A 16,815-nucleotide genomic window follows, 5' to 3' on the forward strand; every position below is an offset into this window, starting at 1 on the left:
TTAGCAGCTAGTCTGGCTGCTGCTGATGGGAGCTAGTGTTCAACAATATCTGGAGGGTTATTCCTGTCATTCAGTCTTCTTATCATGAAGAAACAAGCTCTTGGCCAATCTACCCAGAGATTGGATGATTTGTAGTCAAGAATATTTGAAGCATCTTCACCCAATGTTGCACAAGCTTCACCTGATCATAATTAATACTGCTCATATTCCTAGCAGAAGCCCAGTAGTAACATTAAGAGAGATTTGGGACATCAAGTAGAGGAAAATATCGGTGACTTGCTCCAGCCAAGCACATATTCTTTGAATTAATATCAAGGTGGTGTCATCCAAAGTTACAATGTAGGGTATTGGAGAAATAATGTTTCTGCTTATTATTTTACTGGAAACCTTCAGGAATGCTCCTGGAATGGTTTTTATATATATATAATAGTATGGGAACATTTTAATAAGAGACCAAAGGAAAGAAAATATCAGAGAACAATCTGAACATGATACAGAAACTAAACGAAGAGTATTTATCTTTCAGACGGCATGGGGAAAGGGGGTTCTAAAATGCAAAACTCTTGCACTGTTTGGCAAGAGCTCCTTAAACTTCAGCTGGGGTCTTTCAGGAATGAAGAATTTGAATAAGCTCTGAGAACAGGATGAAAACAGTAGATCATGATAGCCACAAATTCTCTCAGCAGTCAGAACTGCTAAAAAAAGTAGGGATATTACTATAAATGCAAGGCATGATGCAACCAAAGGTAAGCATTTTATAGCTCCATGCATTTCAGAGAGAGAGAGTGAAGCATGTGCTGATATCACTCCTATTGAAGTCAGGGGAATTGTTTTCTTAAATATTGGCTAGGTTGTAAGGACACAATCCAGTCAAAGTTATCCAATGCTACCAATTTCTTTATTATTGAAATGTGTATCCTGTTCTTTTTCAGTGTAGATCACAATAAACAAAAAATGTATGTGGAAAAAAAAGAGTACATAATTACAATTAAATCCCATATAAAACTATATTAACGTCTGGTCATTTCCAGGTGTTGGCGAGCTATTACTCATCTCTATAGTATCTTGCAAATGGACCTGCAGTGACTACTGGTCATGGTGGCTGCCTGCTATCTCCAGAATCAGAGGCAGCATGTTTCTGAATAGTAAGTAGGGTTGCCAGGCCTCCGTTTTTCTGCCGGAGTCTCAGGGAAAATGGGGCCGTCTCCGGCCTCCGGCCATATGTCAGTCAAACTGGTGGATCTCCGGCTTTGTAGCGGCCCCCTCAGCCACGCATGCGTGAAGAGGCGGTGGCTGTGGAGGCCAGGCTGGGCTGGCTCCTCCTTAGGCAGTTCCCCTGCTCCAGAAAGGAAAAGAACTCTTTCCGGTGGCAGCTCAAGCTTAGCAGACCCGCAGAGCTGGCTCGCCCGGTGGAGAGAAGGCAGCGACTCTCGCCTGGATTTAGACAACCCAATTGCTTCGGCTAGCGGAGCCCAAATGCACAAGAAACTGTTCAAGGTGAGGCTGCCTTGATTTAGCCCTGTCCACTTTGGAACCCGTTTCCTCGCTTTCGTGTTATGTCTGGCCCCGAGATCTCCCTCCCCTCCCCCTTCGCTTCTCCCTTTCTCTCTCCGCCCGCCCCCTTTCCCTGGTAATAACGACACGTATGCCCTCCTGCCCACATTCTAGCAACCGGGAATGTGCCAAGCACCACAGCAGGCAGCTGCTGCCACCCACTCGCCTTGCCTTGCCTTGCCCTGCCCCCTCGCACAATGCAACGGACCCCCACCCCGGAATCCTGCGCCCCCTCCTCTTTCCCTTGGGAAAAAGGGGTGAGCCGGCAAGGAAGGGGGCTCTCTTTCAGCCTCCCCCCCTCAATTCAGGGCTCCCAAAGGCTCCCTGTCTCCTCTCCCCGCCCGCCAAGCCCCCGATCGGGGGGGGCAAGGCTGGCATCGGCCGGCCTCCCTTCCCTTCCCCTCGCCTGCTGGTTCCCGGCCGGCCTGTGCGGTGCCTGGGGTGCGCGCCTCTGCCGCTGCGATGCAGCCACTTGCGGCTGTCTACCTCTCACTCAGCCCCTCCCTGCCGATTGCAGCTCTCACACACTCACACGCACCCGCTCTCACACACACGGTGCTGGGAGGGAGCGCGGCGGCACAGTCAGACAGGCGGAGCCGGACTCGGCGAAGCTGGCGGGTGAACACTCACGCCCGGAGCTGCCACCGCGCGTGCGTGCGTGCCCACACACCGAGCGAGGCAGCCCGAGCCGCTGCTATAGTCCGAGCAGGAGCTGCAGCTGCAGCTTCTCCGAGCAGCATGCTCTGGGAGGGTGGCGTGGGTAGCTTGCTGGCTGGCCAGCCGATGCCAGCTTTGCCCCCCCCGATTGGGGGCTTGGCGGGCGGGGAGAGGAGACCAGGAGCCTTTGGGAGCCCTGACTGTGCCGCCGCGCTCCCTCCTGGCACCGTGTGTGTGAGAGCGGGTGCGTGTGAGTGTGTGAGAGCTGCAATCGGCAGGGAGGGGCTGAGCGAGAGGTTGACAGCCGCAAGTGGCTGCATCGCAGCGGCGGAGGCGCGCACCCCAGGCACCGCACGGGCCGGCCGGGGACTAGCAGGCGAGGGGAAGGGAAGGGAGGCCGGCCGATGCCAGCCTTGCCCCCCCCGATCGGGGGCTTGGCGGGCGGGGAGAGGAGACAGGGAGCCTTTGGGAGCCCTGAATTGAGGGGGGAAGGCTGAAAGAGAGCCCCCTTCCTCACCGGCTCACCCCTTTTTCCCAAGGGAAAGAGGAGGGGGCGCAGGATTCCGGGGTGGGGGTCCGTTGCATTGCGCGAGGGGGCAGGGCAAGGCAAGGCAAGGCAAGGCAAGGCAAGGCAAGGCAAGGCAAGGCGAGTGGGTGGCAGCAGCTGCCTGCTGCGGTGCTTGGCACATTCCCGGTTGCTAGAATGTGGGCAGGAGGGCATACATGTCGTTATTACCAGGGAAAGGGGGCGGGCGGAAAGAGAAAGGGAGAAGCGAAGGGGGAGGGGAGGGAGATCTCGGGGCCAGACATAACACGAAAGCGAGGAAACGGGTTCCAAAGTGGACAGGGAAGGACACACTGTTCACTGTGGACTTTCACCGTTAAAACCATTTGGAACAGAAAAAAGATCAGAAGAGCTCTGTATTGCTAATTATAATAAGGAGTTTTGTAAAGACTGCACTAAAGAGTATCAGAGAAGCTATTGTATAGTGACCAGCACTATGGAAGCCCCAAGAGTGTTGACATCAAAAGTGAAGGAAAACCTCTACATAATAACAAAGAAAAACAACAAATTTTGTGGAGGCATGTTGGGAATGCTAGTGAAATGGACAATGGAAAGGAGGACAGTGGATACTCCTCTTTGTTGGCCAGTCAGCACGAGCCCACAGATAATGACGATAGTATGCTACTGGCAGGAAACATAAGTGATACACATATATGCATATTCTTTATCTTTTAAGGAGGCAAGTCCTAAATGGGGGGTGGGGGAGAGAGAACACACACCTCTGCATTATTTTAGAACAATGAAATGGTATATAAATAGTCCCCTGAAAATATATATAGGTGACATTGTGTACTTTGTAAAGCCAGAAGCAAGTAAGCTAGATTAAATGTTCCCTAAAAGTGTTGGACTGTGACCTGGGAGACCAGGGTTCAAATCCCCACCCAGCCATGAAGCTCCCTGGGTGACCTTGGGCCAGTCACTGCCTCTCAGACTCAGAGGAAGGCAATAGTAAACCACCTCTGTCTGAATACTGCTTACCATGAAGATCCTATCTGGGATCAACTTGAAGGCAGTCCATTTCCATTTTGCATCACCCTAAGCTTGTGAGAAAGAATGACCTTGTCACTTCAGATGGACCTAGGAACACCCTATTTTAGATAAGATTTCTATTTTAATCTCCAGAGAATTTTTTTTTAATGGTATGCTCCAAGCAACTGTGGTTGTTACAATGTATCATGTTTAATGATGTCACTAGGGCCCACCCCGTGACATCACTAGGGCCCGCCCCATGACATCACTAGGGCCCGCCCCATGACATCACTAGGGCCCGCCCTGTGACTAGGGCCTGCCCTGTGACATCACTAGGGCCCGCCCCATGACATCACTAGGGCCCGCCCCATGACGTCACTAGGGCCCGCCCCATTTTCTCAGGTTTTTGGATGGTTCCGACCTGGCAACCCTAATAGTAAGCACTGCAAAACACTGGTGGGAGAGGGTTATTGCACCCATGTCCTGCTTGTGAACTTCCCACAGGCATCTGTGGGAAATGGGATGTTGGACGAGATAGGTCTCTGGTATAATCCAAGAGGGCTCTTCTTCAGTTCTCACATATGGTGGGGGTAGCATGGATTCACAATCTTAAACTCCTATAAGTTGCAAAGAACCCAAAGAAGGCCTTATAGTTCAAATCACTCTGCTGCTGCCCACTCAGAATCATCAGAATAATTACAGTGCTGAACCTCCCTATACAATGTTCTTCTGGAATGCAATGTATTTTCAACTTTTTTCAATGAACATACGGAACTGATCTCAGTGACTCCCTGGCCCAGGAACGGTTTGCCTCTAACTTCATCTGGAGAGGTTATTTGTTTACTCCCCTTTGCATCTGGCATGCATGCAAAGGAAATAGGATAATGAAAGCAGGAAAAATCTGAAATAAATCTACTGATTTCCTGCTCATGAATCTGTGCACCAAAGCATGCTCTAAACAAAGCACTACTCATTATATATAAGTTAGCTTACCAAGGGTATTACATAGGACATGATTTAGATATGTATTTATAAATGCAACAAACCAGGATGGGATTGGTATGTGTGTAGCAAACTTGAAACCAGATAGATAGATTCCATATTATTTAAAGCCCTATAAACTAATTTTTAACAAATGCCAGATTTTGAATTGAACAAGGGCCAGCAACATTTGTTCCATCCACTGACTTTTTTTAATGTACAAGCTGAGACACATGGGCAAAAGAGTGCTCTCTCCAGTGCAAGCAACAAATGAAGCACTGGCAGAACTTTCCTTTTATTATAAACTTCATTTAGTCAAGACCTTTTAACCCATGTTCCCCAGAGGCATTGGTAGAGTTCTTCCCATATGCACTTCAGTTGTTCCCTTCTGTGCACAAGCTCAGGCCTTGACAGGCTGAATAAAGTAACATGATTAGGGTTGCCAGGTCAGAAGCATCCCAAACCCTGAGATTTCAGGGGTGAATCCTAGTGATGCCATAGGGGGCATGCTCTGGTGATGTCAAAAGGGCGAGCCCTAGGGAAGTCATGGGGCAGGCCCTAGTGATGTCATTAAGCATGATACATTACACATTAACCACCATTGCTTGGAGCATATCACTCAAACAAACAAAAATTATCTGACTGGAAATTAAGATAGAAATCTTAGCTAAATGGGGGTATTTCCAGGTCCAGCTGAAGAAAAGGGATCATTCCTTCTTACCTGCTTAGCGATCCTGAGTAAGGAACACTTAATCTAGCCTACTTGCTTCTGGCACGAAGGGTTTAAGTGCCCTCAGGCCAGGCCAGTCAGCAGAAGGCCATTGTAGGAAGAAAGGAGCCTAGTGTTGTGGAGATGTTAGATGGGAGCACTCGGGAGTAAAGATGGATGCCCCTGAAGGCTGCAATTCTAAACACACTTACTAAGGAATTAACTCCATAGAACTCAATAGGACTTACTTCTGAGTAGATATAGTTTAGATTGTACTGTTGGTAAAGCTTGACTAGGGATCCTCTGCAAAGACATCCATATCCAAGCAGGGTTGGCAACCCCCTGCCTGCAATGCCCTGCCTGCCTTTTAACATGGCTGCTCCAAATTTCTTTACAGAATTGAACCTTCACTGCAGAGAGACAAGTGAGTAAGAGTTAAGAAGATTCTTTACTCTTTCCTGACTACTCTGTGGGCTGCTATAAACTCACTTTGACAGCCACCAGTGAGTTATAATTGATAGAAAAAACACATGGTTTAGTCTTCACAGGCAGCATCTTGGAAACAACAATTGCAGTCACACTTCCCAGTATGTGAATTTTCTTTTACCACTATTGGGCAAGAAACAAACCATTATGCAACCAACAAGGTGCATCATCAATGGGTTTAAGGGGGTTGAACTGAGCGCATGGAAACACTGTTGTTGCTTCTATGGATGTAAGTGAGTGAAGTCAGAGGTAAATGAAGTTCAATTAGAAAAAGAAAAAGACAGTGATGATTTCCTAAATGCAATACCATGCCAACCACATCAAGATTCCTATGAGTAAGACAGAAAACTCAGCATCCCACAACCAGTCAGGGTTCCTAACCAAAACTAAAAAAAATCTGGCAGCCAGTCACAGAAATACCCATGTAGCACAACCTGACCCCGTGGCTGCAGTTAGTGCAGAATGCTGCAGCACAATAGCTGACATGAGTGAGACCTATCAGAATATAAAACCTCTGCTCTGAAATCTACATTGGTTGCTGATTTGCTACCAGACCAAGTTCAAGGTGTGCTTTCCATGTTACGGGTGCGATATAGTACTTGTTCTGCTCTTGTGAGAAATATGTCCTTTAGTGTGGCAGCACCTACATGCTGGAACTGCCTGCCTATTTCCATTAGGCAGGTGCCTTCATTGTACTCATTTTGGCACCTGATAAAAACATTCTTGTTTAGGCAAGCCTACGCAGGCATGTAGAAGTTATTATGTTTTTTTCTATTTTTAACTCCTTGTTGGTATTATTATTTTGAATGTTTTTAAATACCTGTCTTTAACTGTTTTTGCCAATAATTGTATTTTTTAATTCTTTCTATAATGTTCTTTGAGGTTTCTTTTACAGTAAAGCAGTATATGAATGTTGTAAATAAAATATATAAATACATTTCTGAGTCACTGTGGCCTTTGGGTCTCTTTCCTCTTTTATACTGAGTCAGGCCATTTGGTATCAGCTAGCTCAGTACTGCTGACATGGATTAGCATTGGCTGTCCAAGATTCCAGGCAACCGGCTCTTCCAGAGATTGAATTTTGGACCTTTGCATGCAAAGCATGTGTCCTACCTCTGAGTTACCGCCCTATTTAAAAAGTATCTTTTTAAATGGTTCTTTTCAATACACTAAAGAATGCACGCCTACAGTCATACTTCCCTGAATATGCCTGATCTCATTTAATCTCAGAAGCTAAGCAGGGTCAAGACTGGTTAGTACTTGGATGGGAGACCGCCTGGGAATATCAGGTGCCATAGGCTTAGAGGAAGGCAATGATAAACCACCTCTGAATACCTCTTACCATGAAAACCCTATGAATATATCCAAAAAAGATTCATAAGGTCGCCATAAGTCATAATCAGCTTGAAGGCATATAACAACAATGAATGCGCAGCATACTAGGACAGATCAACATAACACATTTAAAGCACATGAATCCCACCACAGAATCCTGGGAACTGTAGTTTGTTAAGGGTGATGGGAACTATAACTGTAAGGGGGAAACTACACTTCCCAGGATTCCTTGGGGGAAGTCATGGGCTTTATATGCGGATTGGATGTGCTTTAAATGTATTCTGTGGATCTGCATTACTTCATAAACTTTGCCTGCATATAGCTCATTTCTATTATAGCCCTGGGCTCCTACTTGAAGGAAGGGTGGGATATCAATCAAATAATAAATAAATATTAAAATGGAAACATGATGCAAAGTTTACTGGGTGACCATGGGCTATGCACCATCTCTCAGCCTAATCTGCCCCTCAGGGTGAAAACAACAGAGGGGGACCATGACCATCCCCAGGTGCAATCCTATGAATGTTAACTCAGAAGGAAGTCCCAATATATTCAATGGGGCTTACTCACACAGGAAAGCATGCACAGGAGTGTAATTCAGTGATAAGGAACTTCACTCACCCAACCCAAAATTCAGAATCATGCCATGTTAAGCTGTTTTATGTATGTATGTATGTTATGTGCCTTCAAGTCAATTATGACTTATGGTGACCCTATGAATCAGCGCCCACCAATAGCATCTGTCATGAACCATCCTGTTCAGATCTTGTAAGTTCAGATTGTGGCTTCCTTTATGGAATCAATCCATCTCTTGTTTGGCCTTCCTCTTTTTCTACTGGTTTTCCCAGCACTATTGTCTTTTCTAGTGAATCATGTCTTCTCATGATGTGTCCAAAGTATGATAACCTCAGTTTCATCATTTTAGTTTCTAATGGTAATTCTGGTTTAATTTGTTCTGACACCCAATTATTTGTCTTGTTCATGGTCTGCAACGCTCTCCTCCAACACCACATTTCAAATGAGTGGATTTTTCTCTTATCCCCTTTTTTCACTGTCCAACTTTCACATCCATACATAGTGATTGGAAATACCATGGTCTGAATGATCCTGACTTTAGTGTTCAGTGATACATCTTTGCATTTGAAGAACTTTTCTAGTTCTCTCATAGATGCCCTCCCCAATCCTAGCCTTCTAATTTTTTGACTGTTGTCTCCATTTTGGTTAATGACTGTGCCAAGGTATTGATAATCCTTGACAAGTTCAATATCCTCATTTTTGACTTTAAAGTTACTGCTAGTAGTGTGGTATCATCTGCATATCTTAAATTATTGACATTTCTCCCTCCAATTTTCACACCTACTTCATCTTGGTCCAATCCTGCTTTCCATATGATATGTTCTGCGTATAGATTAAACAAATAGGGTGATAAAATACACCCCTGTCTCACACCCTTTCCAATCAGTTTCTCCATGTTCTGTCCTTACAGTAGCCTCGTGTGCAGAGTATAGGTTGCACAGCAGAACAATCAGATGCTGTGCCACCCCCATTTCTTTTAAAGCATTCTGTAGTTTTTTGTGATCTACACAATCAAAGGCTTTGCTATAATCTATAAAGCATAGTGTGATTTTCTTCTGAAATCCCTTGGTCCGTTCCATTATCCAAGGTATGCTTGCAATATGATCTCTGGTACCTCTTCCCTTTCTAAATCCAGCTTGAACATCTGGCATTTCTTGCTCCATATATGGTAAGAGCCTTTGTTGTCGAATCTTGAGCATTACTTTACTTGCATGGGATATTAAGGCAATAGTTTGATAATTACTGCATTCCCTGGGATCCCCTTTCTTTGGAATTGGGATATATATAGAACACTTCCACCCTATGGACCATTGTTTTGTTTTCCATATTTGTTGACAGATTGCAACTGTTTTATTCTTGTTTTATGGTTATTGCATTTTAAATGGTTTTATTTCTTGTTGGTTTCCAACCCTACCTCACAGGGTTGTTGGAAAGACTACATACACACACACACACACACTGGAGATCACTTCATATAATAGTTTATTGTCAAAACTAGTTGGCCATTGCAAAACATTTTTTTAAAGTATTAGTTTTCTGCCAAATAAAAGCAGTGACACCTAAGTAAGCCCTGCCTAACAGCTTTAAAAAAAGGATCAAAGGGGGAGAGAAAGATTTACAACACAATCCTTTTCTATGTTCACTCAAAAGTCCCATTGATTTTCAGCACAATCCTAACCACGTCTACTCAAAAGTAAGTCCTACTGAATTCAATGGAGTTAGCTAGGTATGTGGAATTAGCATTGCAGCTTTACTCCCAGGAAAGCTTCATATTGGGAAGGTTTTCAAAACAGGTTATGAATAAGACAAACTGCCCTCTTCCAGTAAAATTGAAACATGTTTGATTCTTTAATTAGAAAAGTATAACACTACGGCACGTACATTTTTTAAAACTTCTGTTCAAAAATTATTTGGAAGATAAAATGTATAATATGCCATTTTTGCAAGTAATTAAAAAACCCCTGCATGTACACTTTTATGCCTACCAAGATCCTGCTGTGATCTTCTGTTGTAGTGCAATCCTATGCATGTTTACTCAGAAGCAAGTCCCAATCCTGTACAGAGAAAGTACTCTTTATGCCGCTGAAAGCTATATATTTAGTGAATTCCAGATGTGAGACAAGCAGGAAAAGGAAACTATGAGTTTAGCTATTGCCTGGGGTCAACAAATCTTGTCAATCAGAACCCTGACTTCACTTATTGGCTAAAAACCTGAAAAGGTAGGGATTATAGCAGCCGGTACTTACAGAAGTTGCAGGGTGCGGCAGAGGCTGACATTTTGGTTTATATCTTTTGAACCAGACCACCCAGAAATTTAATTTTTTTAAAGATGAAAGCTGAGAGTCTGGAGATTAAGGTGAGTCACCCGGAGAGGACCCAAAAAAAAACAGAGTCTGGGCAAAAACTAGACACCTGGTAACCATAATCTTCATGTGTTACTATAGATCCAGAGGCATTACTTCAGACTGCAGATAGGGGTGCCACTCTTAATGTTTAAAAAGTTTTAAAATGTAAAATAAACTAGCACACCAGTGAGAAAAGCTGTAGTGCAACTTACTTTCTGCTACTTTGTTTTTGTTTGTTTGTTAACCTGGAGGGAGCTGGTAAGGCATTTTTTTATGTGGTGAGGCATTAAAAATGTGATCCAGCACCTTCAGCCTGAAGTGGTACAGTCAATTCTACTGCCTCTGTGTTCTATCACCTCATTGCCAACTGCTTTGCTGCATGTGTAGACCAAGCCCAAGACACAGGCACCACCTGAAATGCATTAAAATAAGAAACCTACCCAACCATTGATGTTCTTCACACTGGGAAGGAGAGAGTCTTGTCCCACATTCACACCATACATTTATTCCACTATTACTCCACTTTAAACTAAGTCATGGCTTCTGTCAAAGAATCTTGGGAAATGTAGTTTGTGAAGTGTGCTGAGAGTTGCTAGGAGACCCTGTTCTCCTCACAGAGCTACAATTTCTTGAGTGGTTTAACAGTCAGTCCCTTTTCCCACAGAATGCTGGGAATTGTAGCTCTGTGAGGGGAATAGTGATCTCCTAACAAGTCTCAGCACCCTTCACAGACTTCTCTTCAGGACTCTTTTGGGGAAGCCATGACTATTTAAAGTGGAATGATAGTGGAATAAATGTATGGTGTGATTGTGGCCTCAGACTGAGGAAAAAAGGAGGTACTTCTTCACTTTTCTTCACTTAAAAAGTACATACTTTTTTAAATTATATTTTTATTGTTTTGTTGTTTGCTGCCCTGGGCTCCTTCTGGAGGAAGGGTGGGATTAAAATAAAATGGAATTCGCTTCCACAAGATCTAGTAATGGCCAACAACTTTGATAGCTTTAAAAGAGGACTAATCAAATTCATGGAGCTATCAGTGGCTATTAGTTGTCATGAAGGCTGTGTATCTCTAGAATCAGAAGCAGCATGCCTCCAAAAACCAGGGGCTGGGGAACAACAGTGGGAGAGTTACCCTCATATGTATCCTTGTGGGCATCCCATAAGTATCTGACATCTGATTAGCCACTGTGGGAAATGGGATGCTGGGCTAGTTAGCCCCTTGAGCCTTACCAGTATTCTTTACCACTACCCCTTCTTGTCTCCCAGTTGCCAGCCCACTATCTTCTACCTACATCTCCTTTCTTCCTCATAAAGAACTAAAAACTAGAATAGATGGAGCTCCAGCAAAAAGCTGTTCCAGGAAGAGGCCTAGGTCAGTGTTTGTCAACCAGTGGAGCATGTCCCATCCCCCCCGGAAGGGCTTATGAAGATCTCCGGGTGGGGGTGAGTGTTTCTCAAAAAAATGTACGCTATAAGTAACAATTAAATAAGTATTTTTAACAATTATAAGTACTTTGATTTGTTCTTATTATTAAGCCCAATTTTTTAATTTATATTTTAAAGTCCAATATTTCAGTCCTTCTGAAAGTTATAATACAATAATTAGGGAAGTCAGGTTTGAAGGGGTATGTGGAATTTTTATGGTAGTTAAAAGGGGACATGGGTTTAAAAGGGATGAAAAAGATGGCCCTAGGTACTCCTAGTCACAAGTGCTGGGATAAGGAGCTCACTGAGCTCTAGGTCAAGTCATGCTTATCCAGCAAGGGAGATTCACGTACACAAAAGTCTTTCTATACACGCATATCAGATGTGGTTATATGCATCCATATTGTAATGAGGATCTGGATGTATTCCATATAACGTTACTGTCCACACTGAATGCTATTGGCAAACATATGAATTTCCAACCCCTCTCTTATGCAGCTAGTGATTCATAACACTTTCTTAGCTATATAAGGAGCCCATACAATCTGAATAGAGTCATTCTACAAAGGTGAGAAAACATCCGCAAAGCTATCCCCTTTCTCATAAAACCCTAACCCTTCAACCTCTCAAATCATGTGATTTTCCAGGACTCTAGAACAGTGGTTCCCAACCTGGGGGCCGTGAAGTAACCTGGAGGGGCCACGAACAGTACAGAAATGAATTATTATTTTTTAAAAACAAAAAAGTCTTCCCTCCCTGGTTGCTGTCTGCTCCCCACTGCCACTGAAGACGACAACTCCCCCTTGCTCCAGACAAGAGGGGAGGACTTTTGCTGAAGTGGCAGAGTGTCTTTCAGGTATGTTGAGGGCAGGTGTCTGCCTATAAAACAAGCGGCAGACACCGAAGGAGGCTGAGGGTGGAGCTACCAGGAACAGGGGATTACTATTGCTGACCCCTGTCTCCTCACACTGCCACTGCTGATGATGCCCTTGCTCAGAACAAGAGGAGAGGGCTTTTCATGAAGCAAAAAAGCAAAGCTGCAAGGCTGATTCTCCCTTCCTGGCAGCCGGCCGGCCAGCCTGCCTTTCTTGGCTCCTGCTTCACTGCCACCTCCTTTTAAAAATTATTATTATTTGCGAGGCTGTCCAGATCTCGCCTTCAGCCCAGACAGAGCTAAGAACCGGTGAGGAAGTGCAGGACTTGCTCACCCTCCATTTCTGAGGCTAAGTGTGTGTGTCAGCATCTGTCCATTCTTCCACTTACACTCTGCCCCCCAATCTCTCTCTCCAAGATGCTGCAGCAGTTGAGGGCTTCCCTTCTATCACGTGCCTGAATGCATTCACGCCTGCAGATACTTGCAGGAGGGGCAGGTGTGTTTATGTATGTGTGTCCTGATCTGTCTTCTACTCTACTTTCATTCCCCAAGTGCTCACTAACCAAGTCATCAGTTCTGATGATCATCCCAAGGCCTAAAAGCACTAACCCCTCTCCTCAATCTGTGCACCTTATTGTCTGCAGTGCACAATTTAGCATCCCCATCACCAAGACATTGATGCTTCTTGATTATTATTAAAAAGAAAAAAAAGCTCAGCGGGTTGGGTGAGGCTGGGATCCTGGTACTGCAACAGAAATGTATTTATTTATTTAATTATTGCATTTATTGTTGGCGTGTGTGCGTTGTTGTGTGAAACAGCATACATTACGTTGGAGTTAAGTTGAGCAAGAAACTTCTTCAGAGCATGTTAAGAGTCTTTATTGAAAGACATTAAGGCCAGAGGCTTAAGAGTAAATACATGTAGAGATTCTTCAGTCACCCCCCTTCTGGTACATCTCTCTCCATAGATAAACACAAAAGACACAGCCTCTCAGCTCAGAGGCATAATTCAGAAGAAGAGCAACACATAGACTCTGTTAGAACTTTCCCAGTCGCTATCAGATGGCTACCATAGCAACGACCCTGGTAGTCCGTTCCCAGACAGAGCATAGACATAACTCCCCCTTAACCACAGTTACGTCTTCAAACTTGCAGGCTTCATGGAAAACTGCTAGAGACAGTAATGCCTACTGGTCACCAGCCCAACATTTATATCCCACTTTTCCTCCAAGTTGCTCAAGGTGGTGCACATGGTTCCCCCCCCCTTTCCATTTTATCCTTACACCAACCCTGTGAAATAGGTCAGGCTGAGAGACTGTGTCTGGTCCAAGGTCACCCTGTGGGCTTCATGGCTGGATGGAGATTTGAACCTGGATCTTAGTCCAACACTGTAACCCACTGGTACATCTTCAGACTGGGGAGGGGGATATCAATTTGATTGAATCTTTCAATTACAAAAAGAAAGCAACACCTCCCTATCTGCAAGGAGCTTTTAATGGAAAGAGATACTTGGATTTGGATTTTGCCACACACCATTTTTTCAATTAACACAGACTAAAATTACAATTAGCATGGGGGGATCACGAAATTGTTTGAGCTTACAAAGGGGGTCCCATACTCATAAAGGTTGGGAACCACTGCTCTAGAAATATCTGCAGCTGTTCAAAATGTCCACCCTCCCTCTGGTACACAATAGGAACATGGAATTTGAGGCACATGAACCAGGGAAACTTAGAAATTGTCAAGCAAGAAATGGAACATATCAACATTACAATACTTGGCGTGAGTGAATTAAAATGGACGGGAATGGGACATTATCAGTCAGGCAATTACAAAATATTTTATACAGGAAATGAGAAATTAAGAAATGAGGTTGCTTTAATAGTGAGAAGTGATGTAGCAAAAGCAATTAGGAGCTATAATGCAAGGTCTGAGCGAGTTATATCAATGAGATTTAACGGGAAAACTATTAACATAACCGCTATCCAAGTCTACACTCCAATGGCAAACGCAGAAGAAAAGGAATTGGAAAGATTTTACACAGAAGTACAGGAAGAAATGGATCACACACCAAAACAACATGTTCTGATAATCATGGGGGACCAGTATGCAAATATAGGGAACAGAGAAGAACTAGGAATTGTGGGGAAATGGGACTTAGGAGATAGAAATGAAGCAGGAGAAAGACTTATTGAATTCTGTGATGCCAGTAATTTGTTTCTTGTAAACACATTTTTTGAGCAACCAAAACGATGACTATACACGTGGACATCACCAAATGGTCAATATAGGAATCAAATTGATTATATAATTGGTAGCAGAAGATGGAGAAGTTCCATACTTTTTGCAAAAACAAGACCAGGAGCAGACTGCAGTACAGATCATGAACTGGTAATATTGAAAATCAGAGTAAAGCTAAAGAAGAACAACAAAGCAATCATAATGACAAAATACAATTTAAATAACATCACAAAAGAATGTAAAGATCAAATAAGGAACCGATTTGAGCCTTTAAACTCAGTTGACAGAGAACCAGAAGAACTATGGACTGAAGTCAGAGACATTATCAGGGAAGAATGTAAAAAGACAATACATCTAGTTAAAAAGAGAGACCTCCATGGATGGCTGAAGAAACTCTTAAAATGGTTAAAGAAAGGAAAGCAAAAACAAAAGGAGACAGAAACACAGTTAGAACCCTAAATGCAATTATACAGCAACTAGTACTTAGGGACAAAGAGAACTATTACAATAGTTACTGTATAGAAATAGAAGAGGACAACAAAAATGGTAGAACAAGAGCCCTATTCCAAAAGAGTAGAGAAATTAAAGGGAAATTTAAATCAAGAGTAGGGATGTTGAATAATCAACAGGGGAGCACACTGACTGACCAAGATAAAATAAAAGGAAGATGGAAGCAATACACTGAAGAACTCTAGAAAACAGATGCAAGGATGACAAATTCATTCATGTAGGAACCATATGATGAATAACCAGAAATTTTAGAATGTGATGTGAAAGCTGCTCTTAAAATACTTGGAAGAAACAAATCACCAGGAACAGATGGCATACCAATAGAGTTGCTACAAGCTACTGAGGCTGAATCTGTCCACATTTTGACAAAAAATTGTCAACAAATATGGGGAAGAAAACAATGGCCCACAGACATCTACAACAAAGGCTCTTACTATATATGGAGTAAGAAGTGCCAGATGTCCAACTGGATCTAGAAAGGGAAAAGGCACCAGATATCATATTGCAAACATACATTGGATAATGGAACGGACTAAGGAATTTCAGAAGGAAATCAAACTGTGCTTTATAGATTACAGCAAAGCCTTTGATTGTGTAGATCATGAAAAACTATGGAATGCTTTAAAATAAATGGGGGTGCCACAGCATCTGATTGTTCTGATGTGCAATTTATACTCTGGACAAGAGGCTATGTAAGGTCAGAACATGGAGAAACTGATTGGTTCCCCATCGGAAAGGGTATGAGAGAGGGGCATATTTGTTTAATCTATACTCAGAACATATTTTATGGAAAGCGGGATTGAACCAAAATGAAGGAGGTGTGAAAATTGGAGGGAGACATATCAATAATTTAAGATATGCAGATGATACCACACTACTAGCAGAAACCAGTAATGATTTGAAACAAATGCTGATGAAAGAGTAAAGCACAAAAGCAGGACTATAGCTGAACGTCAAGAAGACTAAAGTAATGACAACAGAAGATTTATGTAACTTTAAAGTTGACAAAGAGGACATGGAACTTGTCAAGGATTATCAATACCTTGGTACAGTCATTAGCCAAAATGGAGACAACAGTCAAGAAATCAGGCTAGGACTGGGGAGGGCAGCTGTGAGAGAACTAGAAAAGGTCCTCAAATGCAAAGACGTATCACTGAAGAATAAAGTCAGGATCATTCAGACCATGGTATTCCCGATCTCTATGTATGGATGTGAAAGTTGGACAGTGAAAAAAGGGGATAAGAGAAAAATCCACTCATTTGAAATGTAGTGTTGGAGGAGAGCTTTGCGCATACTGCATACTGCAAAAAAGACCAATAACTGAGTGTTAGAACAAATTAAACCAGAACTACCATTAGAAGCTAAAATGATGAAACTGAGGTTATCATACTTTAGATACATCATGAGAAGACTTGATTCACTAGAAAAGACAATACTGCTGGGAAGAACAGAAGGGAGTAGAAAAAGAGGAAGACTAAAGAAGAGATGGATTGATTCCATAAAGGAAGCCACACACCTGAACTTACAAGATCTGAACAGGGTGGTTCATGACAGATGCTATTGCAGATCGCTGATTCATAGGGTTGCC

The 16,815-nt window shown here is 43.3% G+C and overlaps 1 pseudogene; it reads left to right on the forward strand.

The window, feature by feature from the left end:
- The first annotated feature begins 7,103 nt into the window (after positions 1-7,103).
- On the forward strand, positions 7,104-7,222 carry LOC133388120 (5S ribosomal RNA; annotated as a pseudogene).
- The last annotated feature ends 9,593 nt before the right edge of the window (positions 7,223-16,815 follow it).

This window comes from Rhineura floridana, chromosome 6 (genome assembly GCF_030035675.1).
Source record: "Rhineura floridana isolate rRhiFlo1 chromosome 6, rRhiFlo1.hap2, whole genome shotgun sequence".
Lineage (NCBI taxonomy): Eukaryota > Metazoa > Chordata > Lepidosauria > Squamata > Rhineuridae > Rhineura > Rhineura floridana.